At 43.5% G+C, this 19,432-nt stretch overlaps 1 protein-coding gene across 1 annotated transcript in view; it reads left to right on the top strand.

Annotated features, from left to right (window-relative positions):
• Positions 1–5,984: 5,984 nt before the first annotated feature.
• Positions 5,985–19,432, top strand: part of LOC121858936 (ubiquitin-protein ligase E3B-like) — a gene marked incomplete in the record, with an annotated part of 72,377 nt that continues 58,929 nt past the window's right edge. Inside the window, 1 exon segment of the mRNA XM_042355590.1 lies at positions 5,985–6,073.

The following is a 19,432-nucleotide window of genomic DNA, read 5'->3' as shown; positions in this document are numbered from 1 at the left end:
GATTCTCTACTGCATCCAAAGAGTAGTGATTGATAATAGGTACAAGAGGGCGATGATCCGTGAAGAGGGTGAAGTGCTGAAGTCCTATCAGGTAGAAGCGGCACTTCGCCATCGCCCAGACAACAGCCAACATCTCCAGCTCAATCGTGGCATATCGGGTCTCGGCGTCCGTCAGGAACCGGGATCCACACTGAATTAAGCGAAGTTGTCCACCGCCATGGTCCTGCAGAAGGGCGTAACCAACGCCGTAGTCTGGAGGCGTCAGTCTGGAGGACGGTGGGTAGGGCTGGGTCGTAACAGGCGAGGACAGGTGGACTTAAGAGGGCCTGCTTGACTCGCTGGAAGGCCTCTTGATGATCTGGGGTCCACAGGAATGTCCTCCTGGGGCTCAGCAGGGGGCGTAACGGCTGGGCTGCGGCGGAGATGTCAGGTGAAAATTCAGCCAGCTGATTGACCAGACCCAAAAAAGAACGGAGGTCTGTCAGGTTGGCGGGGTTGGAAAATCCCTGATTCCACTTAATTTCTCCGGGTCAGCTGCGATACCTGATGCTGAGAGAGTGTACCCACAGAAGTTCACTGATGGTGCAGCGACTACAAACTTGTCAGCGTTGAGGGTAATCCCGTACTTTCGACATCTGGTGAGAACTTCGTATATGCGGGAGAGGTGGGCACAGTAGTCTTCGTCATGGAGTAAGATATCATCAACCACCTTGACACAATTCGTGACTCCTTGAAGGGCCGCGTCACCACGTTGACAGAATGCATTGCCCGTAGCGGCAAATCCCATGGGGCCTCTGCAATACTGATATCTTCCATATGGTGTGATAAATGTAGACAAATGCTGGTCTTCTTCGGCCAACTCGATCTGCCAATAACCACATAAGGCGTCCATCGTTGTAAAAAACTTCGCCTTCGGGTCCACATTTCGAACAGCTGCGAAAGGTGTGGGTGAAGGGTGGGATGGACGGGAAACTTGCTGGTTAAGTTTTGACAGATCGGTGGTGATCAGTACTCCACCACGAGGTTTGGCGACGGGGACGAGAGGGTGGCACCAAGGTGAAGGTTCGTCTCCGGCCGTCTTGATGATTCCCTGAGCAACTATGGAGTCAGGCTTTTGTCTAACTAGCTCTTTGTAGGCGTGAGGAATCAAACGAGGGGTGTGGATGGCAAAAGGTGTGGCACCATCCTTAAGATGAATCTTCATAGGTGGACCCACCATCGGCTTGAGTGGTGTGGATCCCAAAGATTTCTTCATAACCAACACGTCCGCAAACTCCTTGAGAAGGTAAGCTCTTGCATCAGAAGGGGACGTGTTAGTAGAGATAGGGAGTTCCTTCAACCTGTTGACATGGGTGATCTTTAAAATAGGTTTGGGGAATTCCTTGGAAATAATGGCCAACTCTTGACAATGGCCATATGATAAAAGCGGAGTCGGGATCCATCATGAACATCAATCCGGGCTGAGCAAGACTGCTTACCAAAGGTAAGAGTAGCCCAGAAAGATCCCAACGCTGGAGCCATCTTGGAACCATCAGCTGTCAGTTTCGTTGTCTGAGGAGGGGGCTGTAGGTTGCTCCGGGGTATTCCCAAACTTGCTAAATGTTGTGGACCAATTACTGAGACGTCAGCACCGGTGTCAGGTAACATCTGAAGACTGGATGACGAGTTACCGTAAGAAATGACGACATTGATGTGCTGGGGCGTCGTGTCTGTGGAACTATTTACACGACGGCAGGAACGACTTGACACAGCGTCGTGATGCTTGCCAGAAGGAGGGGGCGCGCCAGCACTACCCGAGGATGACTTCTTGGATCCTTGGTGGTGTCCTTTATGTGTCTTCTTGCGACAACATTTGTCATAATGGCCCACACGACCACAAAGTCTGCACTGAACTTTGCTAGCAGGGCACTTGACTGTGTAAGCTCAGTGACCCTGGCGGTCGCAACTTCTGCACACGCTTTGAGCAGCTGGGCACTGGGAGGCATCATGCTGTCTCGCGCAGCTATTACACAAAGCTGCTGCTGAAGGTGTAGCTTCAGCTCGACATATTGTAACAACATCTTGAAGGGAGGAAGTGGGGTCAAGTGAAATGAGACGCTGAACTAGCTCTTCATCTCGAATACCCGTTCAAATGATTGTCTTGAGTTGTGTCTCTTCACAAACTTGAGAATTTCCAGAACAAACATCAACTTTCTCTGAACATCTCTTGAGTCTTACAAAAAATACATCAAAAGATTCTCCAAGCTGCTTACATTGGAGGAGTTCTCTTCTTCTAAGTGCTTCGTTGCGCTGTCCCTTAACATGTTCCTGTAACTTGTCAAGCACGGCCTCTACAGTCAGAGTTGCCGTAGGAGGCACTTGAAGTGTGTCTCAAAATCGTTATAGCTACATATCCTTTAAACATGGTAAACGGCGGAATTCAACCATTGTTGCATAGTCTTGCCAACGTCGACGCCATTCCCGAAATATCTGATAAGAAGCGTCAGACTTCAGAGAGGGAGGCGTTTGTGCTGCAGCCTTTTGAGGAATTGTTGAACCGACTCTGGGAAATGAGGTACCAGTACCTCTAGTCGTATCAGCATTAGTAGTAGCAGAAGAATCTTGTACAGTAGATCGTTGTGGGGAGGCTAACAGGGAAATCAAGACTTCAAATCTGGCTTGATCCTCTCTTCTTCTCAGGTCATCCTCACTTCTACGTATTTCTTCTAGTTCTCTGCGTCTTTGTTCATCTTCGTGGCGTCGTCTTTCAGACTCTCTGTACCGAATTTCTTCCTCTTCTCTCCTTGCAACATAGTACTGGCGTCGAGAAGTTTCCATCCACTTAATCAGTTGAAGGAGATCTGTGGACGCAGGCACCGCAGGAGAGCTTGCTCGCGACGAACGAGGAGATTCTGTGGGTGATTGGGCGTTGTCACTGTGGGGAGCGTGGGGCCTGAGTGTGGGTGGGGAGAGGTCTCCCAAACTTAAACTCATAACCCCATCGTCCAGGGTATCATTTTGATCCCTGTGAGACATGCAGACAGCTTCTGTACTCTATCTGTGCAAGAGACCGGGTCAACCCCTCGTAATCTATGCACAGAATTACAGAAGTCTAAAGTAATTGGCAAGAATTTAATATAAAGTGGGTCTGTGAATGTGTGTGTGTGTGTGTATGGCTCGCTGTCGAGGTTTCGCTGCCAGACGTAGAGGGCAGCTGGGCGAAGTCGCAACCGAACCGGTTGGCTCCACGCGCCAGTTCAGCTACTCACTATCTGTGAGGCGGAGGACGCATTGCTGGCCACTCTCAGTTATCTGACTGCAGTTTGTACAGACAATTCTGATTAAAATACACAACACAGCATCACAGAACACTTCACTTCACAGCACAGCACTGTACACAGCATAGCACTTCACAACACTGTGGGGTCCTGAGGCTTGTAGTCTGGCTGTAACCAAATCCTTGGCGGTTGAAGACGACGCCACTAACACAGTCTGGCGGGAAGGCTAAGTTCACTGAGAAATCTCACTGCGCCCATCTATGTTTGTCTTGATACCCCCAAAAATGTTCTACACCACGGAGGGTATAATGCAAACACTCATATCTTGAAAATAGGGGTTCTACCTCGCGACGAGATATACAGAACTAATAGACAACGAAGCTCACACAATTCATAAGGAGACTAGGATCTCAACTCCCTGTATTACTGCGCTGGCATGTACAGATGCCACATCACAAGCTGAATACATAATATGTAAATATGATAATTCACATACATAACATGGTGCATAATAAATGGAAATATTACATAGGATTAAAACATGTTCTGTAATACTTTACTATACATAATTAATAGAGTAATATAAGAATACACAGCTTAAGGTCCTACTTCGTGTCCATATTATACAAAATCCACTACAGTACTCCCCCCTTCCCTCCAGGCGGTGTAGGAGACTTGTTGTCTGCAGGTTTGCATGGCACATGTGAGGCAGAACGGGCGGTGGCACACATGTGAGTCATAACGGCGAGGGCGTGGATGAGCTGGGCTAGAGGAGACAACTGTCTAGATACACAATATCTGTGGGGAGTAGAGGAGGGAGAAGGGTGTGTGGGAGGCGATGAATGTTGTGCTTCCTCACGGCAGGCACAGAGTCGTCAGATGCTCCTGGGGTGTGGGGCCTGGGTCAGAGCAGGGTTTGCATCAGCAGAAGTGATGAGGGCTCGTGACAGCAGCTGGGTCCACGACAGCAGCAGGGTGCAGGACAGTAGCAGGGAGTACCTGAGGAGAAAGAGGGGTGTGGGGTCTCAAGACTAGGCATGGGCCGCTGGGAGCAGGGGCTGCACGGGAGGAGCGGCAGGGGGTACTGCTGCGGGGCGGCGTCTGAGGCAGGACGGGTGCTGGTGGAGGACGTGGTGCTTGGGGGCAGGAAGAGGAGCTGGTGTCTGCTTAGAGAAGCAGTGTTTAGGGTGTCTAACCTGCGGTGTAGAGACAGTAGCTGTAGACGAGAGCCTTGTGGGATAAGCCAGTCTTCCATGTTGCTTGAAGACTGGGAGAGGATCGGTTTCTCCTCCATCCTGTGAGTGCCAATCTCCAGGGGTCACCATTTGGGAACAGGTTGTTTGGGTTCACACTCAGGATGGGATGGAGAAAGGAAACCTCTAATGTGCTCTCTGTATACATGTTGTATTGATGTACAATGCAGCTTGGTGCTGGGAAGTGGCAGCGTGGTTACAGCGTTGAGTAGAGAGCTGGTTGGGAGGGTGCTCAGAGGAGGACAGCTTGTAGCCTGCTCGCCGGGGGAGCGAGGGCTGCCAGGCGGAGGAGGGTGTTGCTTGCTGCGCTGTAGGTAGAAAGAGAGATAGGTCACCACGAGGTCAGGTCTTTATATAGCGAGGTGGCGTGGCTTAATAGTTGACCTCCGTCATGGGCTGGTTGACCTAGACCACGAGGCATACACTGGGAATTCGTGGGTCGGCTACTCAGCGACAAGCGTTTGTAGGGAGAAACCACTACAGCAGGGTTCTCAACCAGGGGGAATTCTCCCTGGGGAATTCAGGTTTGGGGGGAACTGATCGGGAGCAAGAGATATGTTCGATGAGAAATCAATCACAGAATTTTTGGCCCTTGATGTGCGATTCCCACCAAAAGTGGCAGAAAGAGCTATCCGTGCATTGCTTCCGCTTTGTGTCGACATATCTTTGGAGTCAGACTTTTAAACTCTGTTGCAAATTAAAACGAAGCAACGTAGTAGATTAGAGGTAGAAAATGACCTGCGTTGTGCCGTTTCAAGCACTCTCCGCGTATCCCAGAATTGGCGAAGAAAAACAATCACAGGTTTTCATTGACTGTAATCTTCATCTGAATAAAATTAATTACAAATTTACAATATCCTGGTATTCTATTGAACTTTTTGTTTATTGCATTATTTGTTGGTCTGTTAAGTAATTCATTATAAATATAAAAATACTATTTTTATTTTATTCAAGTTTTATAAATCCATCAACATTTTCAATTGGCATTTAATTTGTAAAACTCCACTATAAAAAATATTCCATGTAAAATTGTAAATGTATATGTACTAATATGGAAAAAATAAAGGATTTTCAGTATTATATGCATATTATTTGGAATACACTTTTTGGAGGCAGACAATTTTGGAAAGGAGGGGGGAATGACATCTGACATATGGTGAAAGGTGCATGGGGCAAACGTTGAGAACCACTCCATTACAGTACAACTTTGTCCTGAGTTGTGGTGTAGGACTGTCGACGTCATTGTGTTATTGAGGGATTCCGCCTGGTAAACTCTTAATGTTAAGAAAATACGATTAAAATGCCTAAACCTATTTCTATTAAAAATATTGCTTAAAAAGTATGATTATACATATTGAAAACATATTTATTATAAAATATTTAATAAATAATCCCAATAAAATTTAATATTGTGTTATCTTAAAATAAAACAAATATTGAAGTAGGTTGTTCGTGGTAAATTACACAACATTAACAGACGTTCCGCTGAGACTAAACAGTGTTACAGGTTGACAGTTGTTTGTGTACGAGTGATCAGCTGTGGCTGGCTGCTGCTCCTCCCAGGTACTGTTACACTTAGTATGTGTGGGAGCACACCTCTCTCACACTACACCTCTCTCACTACACCTCTCACACCACACCTCTCCACACTCAACTCTCTCACACTACACCTCCTCACACCTACACCTCCCACACCACACCTCTCACACCACACCTCCTCACACTACACCTCTCTCACACACACCTCCCCACACTACCCTCTCTCACACTACACCTCTCTCACACCACACCTCTCACATACTACACCTCTCACACCACACCTCCCTCACACCACACCCTCTCTCACACCACACCCTCTCTCACACCACACCCCCCACCCCACACCCTCTCACACCACACCCTCACACCACACCTCTCACACCACACCTCTCACACCACACCCTCTCACTACACCTCTCACACCACACCTCTCCCACACCACACCTCTCTCACACCACACCCTCTCACACCACACCCCCACACTCCTCTCACACTACACCTCTCTCACACTACACCTCTCACTCACACCTCTCTCACACTACACTCTCTCTCACACTACACCTCCTCCACCACACCCTCTCCCCACACCACACCCTCTCACACCACACCTCCACACCACACCTCTCTCACACACCACACCCTCTCACACACACCTCACACCACACCCCCCTCACACTACACCTCTCACACCACACCCTCTCACACTACACCTCTCTCACACTACACCCTCTCTCACACCACACCTCTCACACTACACCCTCTCACACCACACCCCTCTCACCACACCTCTCACACCACACCTCTCACACCACACCTCACACTACACCTCTCACACTACACCTCTCTCACACCACACCCCCCACACTACACCTCTCACTCACACCCTCACACTACACCTCTCACCCCACACCTCACACTACACCTCTCACACTACACCTCTCTCACACACACTCTCTCCCCCACACCACACCACTCACACTCACACCTCACACCACACCCTCTCACACCACACCTCTCACACCACACCTCTCCACACTACACCACCACACTACACCTCTCACACCTACACCCCTCACACTACACCTCTCACACTACACCTTTCACACTACACCACCACACTACACCTCTCACACTACACCTCTCACACTACACCTCTCACACTACACCTCTCACACTACACCTCTCACACACTAAACTTTCAACCTTTCACACTTCAAGAGTGAGGTGCTAGATTTTTTTGTTGTGTTAAATGATTCTGACATTTATCTTTGGGGCAAATAACTTTTTTGGTAAAGTTATACAAAATTGTTATCACCTGTAGGAAATGTGCGATTTGGTTTAATTTTTTTGTATACACACTATTAGTATGACGTTAAACACAGAAATGGAAGATAGAACCTGACCTAACAACCCAGGGTTTGTTAGGTCAGGTTCTATTAGGGTCTAGGTGTTGTCGTTTTCATTTGTGTTTAATATCATATTAATAGAAAATCGTAAACAACTTACCTTAATATTGAGTTAATTAAACCATGATCACAAATAAGAGCTAACACGCGAGAACCATCAAGAACTACCATGATCACAAATAAGAGCTAACACGGAGAATCATCAAGAACTACCATGATCACAAATAAGAGCTAACACATGAGAACCATCAAGAACTACCATGATCACAAATAAGAGCTAACACGCGAGAACCATCAAGAACTACCATGATCACAAATAAGAGCTAACACGCGAGAACCATCAAGAACTACCATGATCACTAATAAGAGCTAACACATGAGAACCATCAAGAACTAGGCCTGGTAATTCACGGTAACAAAAATCACAGCAACGCAGGTCAAACATGACGCTCTAACACGTAATCATCACGTGCTGTACAGACTATAGATGATATATAGAGAACAGAGAATGCATTTAATAAATAAACAAAAGAAGAATAAAGTGGTATATACATATTTCTAAACTTAACAAATATGCGTAATTATTTTATTAAAAAAGGATCAGGAATATTAGAAAAAAATTTATACAATTGGAGAGGAAGGAATGACGGCTAGGAATTAGGTGACTTACAGTAAGAAAATGATTGTGGTGTTTGTAATGCATCTACAGACGTAATTTTAATGCCATAACATCAGTGTTCGCCGTGTTTTTACCCCGTAAGTAACCTCATCTTTCATGCCCTGCCCACTAACAAAGAATTTTAAGATCATAGGATAGAGTAAATAAAAAAAAATCCTAAAAAATCCTTAAAATTATAATAGAAAGTTGTCGCTTTTTAATATGCCGTATTTGACGGTGTATAAGACGCACCACCGCATAAAACGCACCCTATTTTACAATGATATTTTGTGGAAAAAACAATTTTAGTACATTTCATCATACATTTATTGAAAGTGATTTTAAAGTGGTTTTGTAGGGGAAAACATATGATTTTGTGCCTGTAAATACAATATATACTGGAGGTAAGTAGGAAATCATATATAGTAACATTATACTAACCTTGAAAGAAAAATAAATAAAATTTACCATAGCTAAAAAGAAATACATTGGTATTAGTGAACACTGGTACATGCAGACAAAGCAAATATATCGGTAAAAACTGGTACAAAGGAAGCAGCAAAGAACAATAAATGTGAATGAATTCCTATAGATACTGTACATGCAGACAAAGCAAATATTTCAGGGAATGGGACAACTGGCCGCCGCCATCTGGCCAGTCCCAACTGGCCGCGGGAAACTCGCCGCGGACTGGGGGTAAACTCCTTAAACCCCCACCAGCGAACGATTGATTCGCGAATGATTAAAAACAAGTCAATTCTGAATTCAACATCCAAAAAAACAGTAAAACTATGTACTAAAAAATAAAATAAGAGAAACTTAGATAATAGAACTGATTCTTGTATTCTGTATTCAGTCCTGAAGATGTAAATCTAGCAAAGCGCTTGACACTTGTGATTTTCCTTTTCCTGGTGGTTAGGTTAGTTAGGTTAGGTTAGGTTAGGTTGGGTAGGAATTGCCCATAACTTTTCATAGATTTTTGTTGAATCTTGTTTTTTTAATCAATAAAGCACATTTTAGCATGCTTATTTTTACCAACAATAATTTTACTAACAACATAACTTTCATAGATTTTTTGCATATGTATCTTTTATTATTTTATTCCAATAAAGTACTTCATAAAGAAATTTTAATCTTTTTTACACTTTCATCAATTTTGTCAACAAAGTTCCATATGGCGCCAGTCGAGTCGGGCGAAGTTCCTATGCCAGTTGGGCTGCGTACAGATGGCGGCGGCCAGTTGTCCTAGACCCAATATTTCATTGAATATAAATACACAGCAAGCAACAGGAAAAAAATTAATGCATTCTAATAGAAACTGTTATTTCAGTGGATATCATAGGCTACTGTACATAGCCAGCAGTAAAAATTGAAAAAAAAAGTATCATAAGGATTTATTTAATAATCATCTACAAAACCTATATCATCATCATCTTCAGAACTAGGTATATCAGCATCCTCAAACCCTGAAAACTCATTCTCACTGCTGGCATCCATATTACTCTCTTCATCACTGCTGGCATCCATATTACTCTCTTCATCACTGCTGGCATCCATATTACTCTCTTCATCACTGCTGGCATCCATATTACTCTCTTCATCACTGCTGGCATCCATATTACTCTCTTCATCACTGCAGGCATCCATATTACTCTCTTCATCACTGCTGGCATCCATATTATCTCCTTCATCACTGCTGCATCCATATTACTCTCTTCATCACTGCTGGCATCCATTACTCTCTTCATCCTGCTGTCATATTACTCTCTTCATCACTGCTGGCATCATATTACTCTCTTCATCACTGCTGGCATCCGCCATTACTCTCTTCTGTCGCACAGGCATCCATATTGCTCTCTTCGCTCCTGCTGGCATCCGCCATTACTCTCTTCATCACTGCTGGCATCCATATTACTCTCTTCATCACTGCTGGCATCCGCCAATACTCTGCTTCATCACGCGGCATCCATATTACTCTCTTCATCACTGCTGGCATCCATATTACTCTCTTCATCACTGGCATCCATATTACTCTCTTCATCACTGCGAAATCGCTGCTTCTCTTCATCCTGCTGGCATCCATATTACTCTCTTCATCACTGCTTTGGCATCCATTACTCTCTTCATCAACATCCATATTACTCTCTTCATCACTGCTGGCATCATATTACTCTCTTCATCACTGCTGCTCATATTACTCTCTTCATCACTGCTGGCATCCATATTACTCTCTTCATCACTGCTGGCATCCATATTACTCTCTTGTCACTGCAGGCATCATATTCTCTCTTCATCCTGCTGGCATCCATATTACTCTCTTCATCACTGCTGGCATCCATATTACTCTCTTTAGCCACTGCTGGCATCCACTCTCTTCATCACTGCTGGCATCCATATTACTCTCTTCATCACTGCTTTGGCATCATATTACTCTCTTCATGCACATTTTTGGCATCCATATTACTCTCTTCATCACTGCTGTATCCATATTGCTCTCTTCATCTGCATCCATATTACTCTCTTCATCACTGCTGGCATCCATATTACTCTCTTCATCTGCTGGCATCCATATTACTCTCTTCATCACACTGGCATCCATATTACTCTCTTCACTGCTGGCATCCATATTACTCTCTTCATCACTGCTGGCATCCATATTACTCTCTTCTTCATCACTTGCATCCATATTACTCTCTTCATCACTGCTGGCATCCATATTGCTCTCTTCATCACTGCTGTCATAGCCCTCTCTTCCTGCTATCCATATTACCTCTCTTGCTTCATCACTGCTGGCATCCATATTACTCTCTTCATCACTGCTGGCATCCATATTACTCTCTTCATCACTGCTGGCATCCATATTACTCTCTTCATCACTGCTGGCATCCATATTACTCTCTTCATCACTGCTGGCATCCATATTACTCTCTTCATCACTGCTGGCATCCATATTACTCTCTTCATCACTGCAGGCATCCATATTACTCTCTTCATCACTGCTGGCATCCATATTACTCTCTTCATCACTGCTGGCATCCATATTACTCTCTTCATCACTGCTGGCATCCATATTACTCTCTTCATCACTGCTGGCATCCATATTACTCTCTTCATCACTGCTGGCATCCATATTACTCTCTTCATCACTGCTGGCATCCATATTACTCTCTTCATCACTGCTGGCATCCATATTACTCTCTTCATCACTGCTGGCATCCATATTACTCTCTTCATCACTTCAGGCATCCATATTACTCTCTTCATCACTGCAGGCATCCATTACTCTCTTCATCACTGCGGGCATCCATGTGCTCTCTTCATCACTGCAGGCATCCATGTACTCTCTTCATCACTGCTGGCATCCATGTTACTCTCTTCATCACTGCTGGCATCCATATTTACTCTCTTCATCACTCAGGCATCCATATTACTCTCTTCATCACTTCAGGCATCCATATTACTCTCTTCATCACTGCAGGCATCCATATTGCTCTCTTCATCACTGCTGGCATCCATATTACTCTCTTCATCCTGCGGGCATCCATATTACTCTCTTCATCACTGCTGGCATCCATATTCTCTTCATCACTGCTGGCATCCATATTACTCTCTTCATCACTGCTGGCATCCATATTACTCTCTTCATCACTGCTGGCATCCATATTACTCTCTTCATCACTGCTGGCATCCATATTACTCTCTTCATCACTGCTGGCATCCATATTACTCTCTTCATCACTGCTGGCATCCATATTACTCTCTTCATCACTGCTGGCATCCATATTACTCTCTTCATCACTGCTGGCATCCATATTACTCTCTTCATCACTTAACTTTTGGCATCCATATTCTCTCTTCATCACTCAGGCATCCATATTACTCTCTTCATCACTGCAGGCATCCATGTGCTCTCTTCATCACGCAGGCATCCATATTACTCTCTTCATCATCCATATTACTCTCTTCATCACTGCAGGCATCCATATTACTCTCTTCATCACTGCTGGCATCCATATTACTCTCTTCATCACTGCTGGCATCCATATTACTCTCTTCATCACTGCTGGCATCCATATTACTCTCTTCATCACTGCTGGCATCCATATTACTCTCTTCATCACTGCTGGCATCCATATTACTCTCTTCATCACTGCTGGCATCCATATTACTCTCTTCATCACTGCTGGCATCCATATTACTCTCTTCATCACTGCTGGCATCCATATTACTCTCTTCATCACTGCTGGCATCCATATTACTCTCTTCATCACTGCAGGCATCCATATTACTCTCTTCATCACTGCAGGCATCCATATTACTCTCTTCATCACTGCTGGCATCCATATTACTCTCTTCATCACTGCTGGCATCCATATTACTCTCTTCATCACTGCTGGCATCCATATTACTCTCTTCATCACTGCTGGCATCCATATTACTCTCTTCATCACTGCTGGCATCCATATTACTCTCTTCATCACTGCTGGCATCCATATTACTCTCTTCATCACTGCTGGCATCCATATTACTCTTCATCACTGCAGCATCCATATTACTCTCTTCACTGCAGGCATCCATATTACTCTCTTCATGGCATCATATACTCTCTTCATCACTGCTGGCATCCATATTACTCTCTTCACTGCACATCCATCTTACTGCTGGCATCCATATTACTCTCTTCATCACTGCTGGCATCCATATTACTCTCTTCATCACTGCTGGCATCCATATTACTCTCTTCATCACTGCTGGCATCCATATTACTCTCTTCATCACTGCTGGCATCCATATTACTCTCTTCATCACTGCTGGCATCCATATTACTCTCTTCATCACTGCAGGCATCCATATTACTCTCTTCATCACTGCTGGCATCCATATTACTCTCTTCATCACTGGCATCCATATTACTCTCTTCATCACTGCAGGCATCCATATTACTCTCTTCATCACTGCTGGCATCCATATTACTCTCTTCATCACTGCTGGCATCCATATTACTCTCTTCATCACTGCTGGCATCCATATTACTCTCTTCATCACTGCTGGCATCCATATTACTCTCTTCATCACTGCTGGCATCCATATTACTCTCTTCATCACTGCAGGCATCCATATTACTCTCTTCATCACTGCAGGCATCCATATTACTCTCTTCATCACTGCAGGCATCCATATTACTCTCTTCATCACTGCTGGCATCCATATTACTCTCTTCATCACTGCAGGCATCCATATTACTCTCTTCATCACTGCAGGCATCCATATTACTCTCTTCATCACTGCAGGCATCCATATTACTCTCTTCATCACTGCATCCACTCTTCATCACTGCAGGCATCCATATTACTCTCTTCATCACTGCAGGCATCCATATTACTCTCTTCATCACTGCAGGCATCCATATTACTCTCTTCATCACTGCTGGCATCCATATTACTCTCTTCATCACTGCAGGCATCCATATTACTCTCTTCATCACTGCTGGCATCCATATTACTCTCTTCATCACTGCAGGCATCCATATTACTCTCTTCATCACTGCAGGCATCCATATTACTCTCTTCATCACTGCAGGCATCCATATTACTCTCTTCATCACTGGAATTCTCTGCAATAGGATCTGGGTCATCAATATTTTCTTCAAATAATAAATCGTCCTAAGTAGCATCAAGGGCATTACTAATGACACATTTTGTAAGCGATTTCACTACTATCTCTTCTTTTACAGCATTCCATGAACTTTTTACCCACTCACACACCTGTGTAATAGTGGGCCTCTTCCTTCTTCCTGACGGTGTCAGTTGAAAATCTGAAGCCTGCATCCACTTGTTCCACTCCTCCCTCATGAATCCTTTAAGTGGCTTATTGATAGAGACATCTAAAGGCTGCAACTGACTGGTTAGGCCTCCTGGAATTACAGCTAACTTAGTCTTCAGTTGTCCAACTTTCCTCTTAACAAGCTCAGTCCTATGAGCCCGAAACTGGTCCCAAACTAATAAGGCAGGTTTCTTTAATAGCCCACCAGGACGCCTGGACCACACTTTATCTATCCACAATTTCATTCCTCTCTCATTCATCCACTCTTTTGGATGGACATGAACATAAACTCCATTGGGTATTCTTTCTTTAGGTAATGATTTCCTTTAAAGGTGGTAGTTTTGTGTCTTCTCGTGGCCACATGTTTTAACAGTCACAGATTTAGCACCTCTGGAGTCTACCGTCTTGTTTGATGGCACATCGAATGTCAGAGGGACTTCGTCCATATTTGCTCTCTGTGAAAGTTCAAAATTAATTTATTTTCTGGCATTATTCACATACCTGTAAAACTCAATGATTTTTCTTTGTATTCAACTGGCATTTTTTGTGCTATTCTTGTTCTAGCCCTCATACAGAGGTTACAGTATTTCTCCTCATAAATCTGGAGCACCATGATGTTGATCCTCTAAAATCATTGATATCTCTGTTCGTTGCTATCGTCTTGAATGGTGAATAATCATTTTGGTGGATACTGAAATGCCTAAGATTCTTTGGTCTAACACCCATGTTTTTAATTCTTCTTCTAGTTCTGGCCATTTTACAATTCCCCTACGGAGACAGTGTTTGCTACATCCAGCAGCTTTCAGCTGATCTTGTTTCCTCCAAGTCCTTATCATTTTCTCGGTTGGTGGTGGACCAAAATACTGCACAGCTACCCTATTACCGTGCTCTTTTGCATAGCCTACGACATCAAGCTTAAACTTAATGTCATAGCAATGCCTTCATTGCTTTTGAGCCATGAGTTTGAACTCTAGGAAATTTAAATAAAAAATGTTAGGGGAATAACCCAACTCTACCTTGTTTATATTTTGGTCGAGAGGATTATCGACAGGATGTGAAACTTGTATTTTTGGCTGTGATGTTTTGTGTTGCCATCACCATTGTTTTGGCATCATCGACACATTGCAAATGGCTGGCTGAACTTTCTGTTAACATTTCTTTAATCTTTCTAGGATCATTTTTCATTTAGATAATAAACAAATGTTTCTTAAAGGTAATACAGTCGTTAAATAATGTAAGACATGTATCTGGTGTGGGTTATGTATGCTGGGGAAGGAGGTACAGTGAGATGATGTGAGCTTCCCTCTGCCATTAAGCCATTATGTGAGTCTTAGGCAAATTTGCCGTTAGTTTGTGATAATAGATTGTGATAATTTGGCCTTTTTTCGGTATTTTATTTTGAGTAATATTATTAGTAACAAAATTTTTGCTTAGTGTGGACTACTGCTCGTCCCAGACTCCCTAGCTAGGCACCTACATTGCTCGACCTCCCATCCGTAGTACGAGCACATTAGACCCAGGGTAATTTTTTGCTACATTAAAAAATAAAAAGCGTCTTATATGCCGGCAAATATGGAACTGTACTTAAAAATCATCAAAACAATAAGTGAAGCAAAAATAAAGAAAATCAACAAACAACTTTTGTAAACATTTACCCTTTTTTTTTAGTTAGGTCAGGTCAGGTCAAGTCAGGTTAGGTTAAGATGTGGCCTGTTAGGCTAGGTCAAGATGTGGCCTGTTAGGCTAGGTCAGGTAACCTAACCTAACCGAATCTAAAAAAAAAAAAAAGAAAGTGATTTGCCCCAAAGATAAATGTCAAAGTCATCTAACAGCAAGAAAACTAGCGAAAAAATATGTTTTTCATGTGGGTGGTTAACGAAAATTGACCCAGTGCTGTCACCCCGTCTGGTCCCTGAGGTATGCTAGGAACTGTCAGTTGATTGAAAATGCCCAAAGGAGGTCCACCAGACCGGTGCCTGCTCTAAAGAAGCTCAGCTACCCAGAGAGATTACAGCGCCTGCAACTACCTAGCTTATATTACAGACGGACAAGGGGCGACCTAATCAAAGTGTATAAACATCTCGGGGCCCTACTCGGTCACCAACCTGTTTCGTCACCACTTTTTTTTACTCATATCGTCACCGCGTTCATTCCCATCACCATTTCAAGGGCTTTGGACCTTCATTGTGTATTCAGTGAAGATGTAATGGCTGGTTTACTATCTTTGTGTACATACATTGGATCATGCAAGCACTCACTAAGACAATTTCTTAAGGAGGGCATGTATGGACAGTGACTGATAAAATGGTTTTTGTTCTATTTTAAGTGTTCCATCTATTTTCCACTGTCTTGCAGAACTTAAAATGTAAAGCTGATATCAGTGGCCATGACTATGTGGCGTGTTGTAGTCTGGTTATCATTTTTGTATATCGAATTGAAACAGAATTGAAACAGTTTATTTAGCCAGAAAAACACAGATGCAGAGGGGATAATAATAACAATACAGTGGTCCCTCGGTTAACGAACACAATTCATTCCAGAAGGTTGTTCGTTAACTGAAAATTTCGTTAACCGAAACCATTGTTTCAATGGGATTTTGGGTAATTGGTTCCAGCTCACCGAAAATTAATACAAAGTAAAAATAAATGCAGTAAAGTACACTTACTTTGAGGTGTGTATGTAGAAGGCTCCTGGTTGATGATGATGATGATGATGATGATGATGATGATGGGAATTAGAAGTAGGGGTGGAGGAGAAGGGAGAAGAGAAGGCAGTGGGGTGGAAGAGAAATCACCCCATGCTTGATGCCGTCATTTCACCCATAAAATTTTAAGTTCACTTGGTGTAATTCAAGATTATTTTCTTTAAATCAACAATGCACTGCACTATATATATTAGTCAATATGTAAAATAAATTTCAGAATGACCAATAATTGTACTGTAAAAATGTAAAAATAGTTTATGTTCAAGAGAGTCTCAAGCAAGATGTTACCTCTACTGACCAGAGATACAAGCTGAGGCCTTGGTGGGTGAGTTGAGTGGCTGTTTGGCGCACTAAAAACTAGTTTCCTGTTCTTCAATTATGTTAAATAATTGTTAAAATGACTACAAATTTTAATATAAAACTTTGAAAATTATTGAATAGTACATCCTTCTTGATATTTACTCAAATGGGAACGAATTTAAGCCCTAGAACCGATTACTGTATTGGCGGACTAATACTACAGCTGGTGAGCAGGCGAAAACATGTTGAGAGGAATTCGTAAGGAATTTGTTTACCAAATTTTTTTCAATAACCGAATTGAATATTCTTACGGAAGGTAATTCGTTAACCGAAATTTCGTTAACCGAGGCGTTCGTTAACCGAGGGACCACTGTGTTAACATGGCTGAGCCAGTTGAGAACCTGAGCTCTCCTGTAGGCACATGATATATACTATACATTTATCTCGAGGAAGTATTACGTCTTGAAGAAGAAATATAAATTGGATACAGTATACTCGACGAGACGAAACACTTCCTCCTCAATCATTTTACGGTCTTTGTCAAAGCAATCAGAGCTGAAGAAGTGTGCTTTCTCATCGTCATAAGCCTCCCCCACTATAGACTGTGCCATAAAGATATCCTGTGTTCTGACTCGCGGTGCTGTTCTGTTTACCATTCTAAAAACCCATGTGAGATGACCATCAACTCCTCCCTGATCAAAGAAGCGGACCAAATTTCTTTTGAAATCATCATATTTTGATCGAGTAAAAGCCATAGCATTCATTAGGTGGCTTGCGCGACACCCCGGTTTAATGTGACCACGGACGAATGCTTTACGATCCTCGTCATCTCGGACATTATTATTTTTCATCACATCCTCACATGCTCGGAGAAATGCTAATACATTATAACTAGGATCTTGTGTGAAGTCTCGGATTCGATCATGCTGTGGTAGTATTTTTCACACATTAGTTGCTTGCGTCACTGAGTTAGTCATGTTACTGATTAGAGGTTTACTAGTTAATTGAAATGCTGGTAAATTACTAGTGCATGCATTAGAAGATGCCAATACAGTCCTGCGCCGGTTAACGTCCTAGATACGTTCTTGAAAACGTGACGTTAACCGAAATGGACGCTGTCTGATCATCACATAAACTTTGTATTTATACTTACGTGTATGTGGAATACTATATACGTACATATACACTTTTACTCTTAAATCACTACTGTAATGTGATACAGGTGATTAATTTTTATCTATTGTGCAAAATACATGACGTTTATATTAAAATTATTCACTGTTTTACAAAGATTCCAGCAACACCGGGCAGATGGGGGGGAGACGGAGGGAGGGAGGGAAGGAGGGGGCGTGGGGGGAGGGGAGGTAGTACGTTTGACAGTTGGCACAGGCCCAGGTCTAACACGTATATATTTATCAGTTCTTAAGTGACTAAGTTTCTCTCTTATAAAAAGCCAGTGAAATGACCTGGGTGAATATAATTAACATTGCTGGGATTCTTGTAACATACTGATTAATTTGAATATAAACATGCTATACAGTGAACCCTCACTTTACGCGGTTAATTCAACCCACGGCGGCCCGCGTAAAGTGAGAAACGCGTAAAGTGAACAACATAACATATGGGATTAATTGAAATAGAGACTGGGCCGACCCCCAAACTCCACTTTTTCCCTACACAATATGTACGTTTTACTAAAAATACCATCTTAACTTTATGATGGTATTCACCCACACATAATATAGAAGGGAACAGTCAATAAACTGAAGGTTAGGTTAGAAAAAAACAAGGTTGGGGTTAACACTTACGTTAGTAGAAGAGATGGGTCGGCGTACGGGAATGGAGGCTGGTTCCGAGGCAGAGGGCAGGCTACTGGCCCTCAGGTGAGTCACCATCACTGTCATCCACACTTGTCAGGGCCTCCCTGACAAATCCCTCAAAGTCATCATCACTGTCTCTACCTCTGTCACTATCACTGGGTTGGGCTGGCTGTGGTGGGTTGCGGGCGAAGAACTCTGTTATGCTTTGCTGACGGCTGGTGTTTATGTTGTCGTGATAAACCTTGATGTAGGGCTCCATAGTCTGCAACAGCTGGGTAGTGAAGATTTCATATCTGTTTGCGTCAGGGTCGTCGGAAAGGAGGAGCTTGGCTTTCTCGATACACTCGATGGCACCCCTAACATTACTATGGGATAAGCAGCGTTCTTCTTGGGATGACGCACCACCTGCCTCTTCACTGACGTCATCATCATCTACCATGTCGTCGGTAGTCACATCAGGATCCCTTATCACCTCCAGGATGTCGTCGTTGGTGGTCTCGGAGAAGCCTGCAGCTGTAACACTCTGCGCAGCTTCTCTGGCAAGGTCCACTGCTAGTGCAACAGTCTGAACCTCACCAGTCACAGATTGACTCTGCCTAACGCCCGGAATGCCTTGCAACACATGTCTCCATGCGTGATGAACAGTTGCTACAGACAGCTGATCCCATGCCT

Source organism: Homarus americanus, unplaced genomic scaffold, assembly GCF_018991925.1.
Source record: "Homarus americanus isolate GMGI-L3 unplaced genomic scaffold, GMGI_Hamer_2.0 scaffold8226, whole genome shotgun sequence".
Taxonomy (NCBI): Eukaryota; Metazoa; Arthropoda; class Malacostraca; order Decapoda; family Nephropidae; genus Homarus; species Homarus americanus.
Note: the sequence above shows the minus strand (reverse complement) of the source record. Positions and strands in the feature narration are given on the sequence as shown.